The sequence below is a fragment of the Neophocaena asiaeorientalis genome, unplaced genomic scaffold (assembly GCF_003031525.2).
Source record: "Neophocaena asiaeorientalis asiaeorientalis breed wild unplaced genomic scaffold, Neophocaena_asiaeorientalis_V1.1 scaffold150, whole genome shotgun sequence".
NCBI lineage: Eukaryota > Metazoa > Chordata > Mammalia > Artiodactyla > Phocoenidae > Neophocaena > Neophocaena asiaeorientalis.
The window spans coordinates 9,605,894-9,610,069 of NW_020176571.1; the positions used below are offsets into that span (position 1 = coordinate 9,605,894).

Here is a 4,176-nt window from a genome sequence, read left to right on the forward strand (position 1 = left end):
AAAGTAAACAATAAAAGCGGGAAAGAAACAGCCTGTGGGAGAAATAGACAGGAGCACAGCAGAAAGAAGGAAAGAGGGAGGAAGGTGACATTTTTGGTAAATCCTCAAGTTTCAAACTAGTTTTCATTTGACTTTGGAAGATACTATGTAACTTTCGTTTCAATCTATTTACCTTTCAAGCAGCGTTTTCTAAAATTACCACTGACATCCCCTGCACATATACTAGCTTTGGGGAACATGCTTGACATTCTTTTTAGCTAACTGAGCAAAATCAAGTTCAGGTTATTATTAGTTTTCTTTTCTGGGGGCGAGAGGGGGCCAGATCTACCTTAGATGATCTCTCCTTGTATCTTGTCCTGAAGAGCCCTGGATTTACACATCCATCTAAAGTGTTTACGCCACTTCAGACTCAAAAATCTGCCCCAAATGGCATTGTGCCACAAGTGGATGTCTATTGCTTCAGAAGGAGGGGGCTTATTCCTGTGTGTGGATGCAATGCTGTGGCACTGGGCAAGAGGGGACATTCCTTTCTAGGGCCTCAATGAGGTCAAATGAAATTTTGCCCAGTTCTTTACCCATGTGGAAAATGAATGTGTCTAATCCAAGTAGGGGAAATGGGAGCAGAGAGGAGAAAGGTAGATTACCCTGAATGGTTTGAAAAGACTGTGTGTTGCAGACAGAGTGACATTCTCCAGTCCCACGTGGTTTTAGATCCCTGAACACTTTACCATCTGCAGTCTCAGAACCACCGGGCTCACGGCCAGGAAAAGAATCTGGCTTAATATTTTAATCACATCCAGAGGCAGAGGCAGCTGGAGCTTCAGCTAGAACAGATCCAATTTCCTGCCCAGACCTGATAACTTTATAAAGAGAGCTCAGTGGCATTTCAAGGGTTAATTGCGAGCCTGTAGAAATCCTGGACTGGCATTTATCTTTCAAAAATACAGTAGGTCCCCTGTATCCGAAGGCTCTGCATCCATGGAGTTGACCAACCGCAGATTGAAAATCTTCAGAAAAATTAAAAATTCCAGAAAGTTCCAAAAAGCAAAACTTGAATTTGCTGTGCACTGGCATCTATTATGTAGCATTTACTGTTGTTGACTTAGCATTTACGTTGCAGTAGGTATTACAAGTAATCTAAAGATGATTTAAAGTATATGGAAAGATGCGCATAGACATGCAAATACTATGCCATTTTATATAAGGGACTTGGGCATCCCTGGATTTTGGTATCCTTGGTGTCCTGGAACCACTCCCCCAAGTGGATACCAGGGGACGATTGTATTTACACAACCGCTGTGTGTGTGTGTGTGTGTGTGTGTGTGTGTGTGTGCTGTTCAAAGCATTTAACATTTTCTCTCCAAACCCTAAACATCTCCAGAAGTTTAAAGGAATGTGAGATTCACTAGGCCCACCTGGAAGGCTATGACATGGACTCACTTTAAGTTTGAACTGCAGGAGGGCAGATTACTCACTGACCCCCTTGCCAGGTGGTGGGAGGGGAAAAGTAGAACCGTTCTCTGAGTTCTGTCTTCAGAACCCCTTTCTCAATCCACTGCCTCTCCCTTTCAGACCCAGTGTGGGAATCCAAGAATCCAGGAGGACCAAATGACTCCTCTGCTCAAGTACCATAATGGAAGTTTCTGCTTTTTTCCTCTGTTCATCTTGAGAGGGAAGCGGGAGAAAGATTGCCTCCCCTCAAGGGGAAGCCCCAGGTTTCTCTTTAAAAAAATGCAACCAGACCACATACTCCTCAGCATCCCTGGACTCTAGCCCTGGATCCAGCCCCCCTGCACATGCTGCTGGTGGAAGGGAGAGTTTGAAACTTGCAGAAGGCCTTGGAGGTGAAAGGCAAGCCAACAAAGGATGGGGGAAGGCCCGGGGGTGGGATGGGCTGGCAGACTGCATGCAGCTCAGGTAGGCTGTGCCTTCATTCTGCCCTTACAGCCGTGAGGGTTCCCAGGTCTCTCCACCAGACACCCTGACTCTCGAGGCTTAGGCTGCTCAGAGATCACGGGACTCTTAACCCACTGCTGGGAGGGGCTTTTCTCAAACAGACATTTTTATTATCAAATGAGTGATGGAGTATGCGTGTGTGTGTGTGTGTGCTGTTTCCCCATTATTCATTTCAGATAATATTCCCTCCTATCCATTAAAAAATGTTTTTTCCTAAAAATCAAAGTAATGTAGGTTCATGGCAGAAGATTTGGAAAATATAGAAATGTGACCCAGAAGAAACAAAAATTCACCTGTAATTTTACCAACTAGTTTTATAAACATTTTGTTGAATAGTCATCCGTCCCTTCTCTATTCTTTTTCTTTTCTTTTTTTTTTTTTTGCGGTACTTGGGCCTCTCACTGTTGCGGCCTCTCCCGTTGCGGAGCACAGGCTCTGGACGCGCAGGCTCAGCGGCCATGGCTCACGGGCCCAGCCGCTCCGCGGCATGTGGGATCTTCCCGGACCGGGGCACGAACCCGTGTCCCCTGCATCGGCAGGCGGACTCTCAACCACTGCGCCACCAGGGAAGCCCTCTAGTCTTTTATGGAATATAAATTCCAGGAGGACAGGGATCTTGCTCACATCCGTGACCCCATGCTCTGAACAGTGCCTAGTGCACGGCTACGTGCAAATGCATTGGTTGGATGGATCAATAAATAACTCTAGGAGAATAATATGACTTGAAATAAGTTGTCATGATACAGCAGTGAACAGCAGAAATAGAGTTGCTTGGATGTGGCTGACTTGGAACGCAGCTGTTCCTGCTAATTTGCTGTTCTCCTTGGGTCAGTTACTTCACCTCTCTGGGCCTGGGTTCCTTCTTCGGTAAAATACTCATTCTAGTTAATATTTACCAAGTGCTTACTATGCACCAAGTGTTGTTATACGCTCCCTATGTGTATTTCTCACCATAATGTACTGTCTACCCCACTTGTGCCTGAGAAAATGGAGGCATGCAGTCACATAGCTAAGTGGTGAGCAGCTGGACTCTGGACTCCAGCGGACTCCTGGCCTTGGGATGACATGACTTCTAGGGCCACTCCCGACTCCATTGCTGAGTGAGAGAGGAGTGAGGCAGAGCGGTGGCTGGGATGATCATGCCCGAGGAGCTCAACTGTGGAGCAAGGTCCAGGGGGTTATTACCTGGAGGTCAGAGAGCAAAGTTCTTAACTAGACCACTTCCTCCCAGCTGTGAACCTGAGGAGTCTGGCTGGGCGTTCACGGAGCATAATTAAAGGGCCATCCAGCCAGCTCTCCACCACTGAGAGGCCGGGTTCTGAGGGCTCCTGGTGTGTTCCCTTCTTCATCCGCAGCCACCCCCAGGATGGTGCCCAGGGCCAGGCAGGGAAGTAAATCAGAAGTATATCTGATCATCCCCGACCATGAGCAGCCTCGGATGCATTTGGTGGGGGAGGAAGAATGGGAGTCTCATGGGATGATTAGCTAGGATGTCAGTGGGCAGGGCACTGTCCCCCTCCCTGCCCCCCACCAGATGAAAGTGTGGGCAGATAACCTGTGTTTTGCTTGTATCCATGGTAACCAAGTCTCCTTTTTGAAGAGGAGGAATGGGCTTCGGTAAACAGATCTATTTGTGTGACTCCTGTTACTCATTTGAAGCAATGTCACTCCTTTTTCCACTGTGGTCTGTGTGTCTGAGTCACAGGGAGCCTAAACTGGCTCTTCTGAATTGATGGCTCCCTCCCAGCCTCTCTTGACGGACTGCCAGCTTAGCAGGGCGTAGCTTACCAACACATTTTTTTTTTTTTAAGCCAGACTGATTCATAGAAACTCCTTTAAAGCACAGTGAAAAGAAACCGCCCATCACACACCCCAGCACACCAGCGCAGGCAACTTATAACCTCGGGAGGCCAGCCCTCCCCTCACTGTGGTCACAAACCTCGAGAAGAGCGGACGCCTGCCACCAGCTCCTGTCACTCTGGGCACCTCGGTCGCTGGACCCTCAGGTAGGACAGCTCCCGACACTGTGCGGAAGCCCAGCGAACTTTCCTTCCTTCCCACTGCTCTCCTCCTTCTGACCTCACTGGAGCTCTGCTTTTTCTTTTTTCCTTTGCTATTTTTCCATGACCCTTTGAAATGAACCCTACGAAATTTTGGCTAAAAGTGGGCCACCGAGACAACTTTTTCCTTAAGGTTCAGTAAAATCTAGTTTGACGGGGG

The 4,176-nt window shown here is 47.8% G+C and overlaps 1 protein-coding gene across 1 annotated transcript in view; it reads left to right on the top strand.

Annotated features, from left to right (window-relative positions):
* Window positions 1–3,803: 3,803 nt before the first annotated feature.
* Window positions 3,804–4,176, top strand: part of EMP1 (epithelial membrane protein 1) — an 18,421-nt gene continuing 18,048 nt past the window's right edge. The window contains exon 1 of the mRNA XM_024732993.1: window positions 3,804–3,962. The gene's annotated coding sequence lies outside the window, so the exon portion shown is untranslated. The remainder of the gene's footprint in view (window positions 3,963–4,176) is intronic.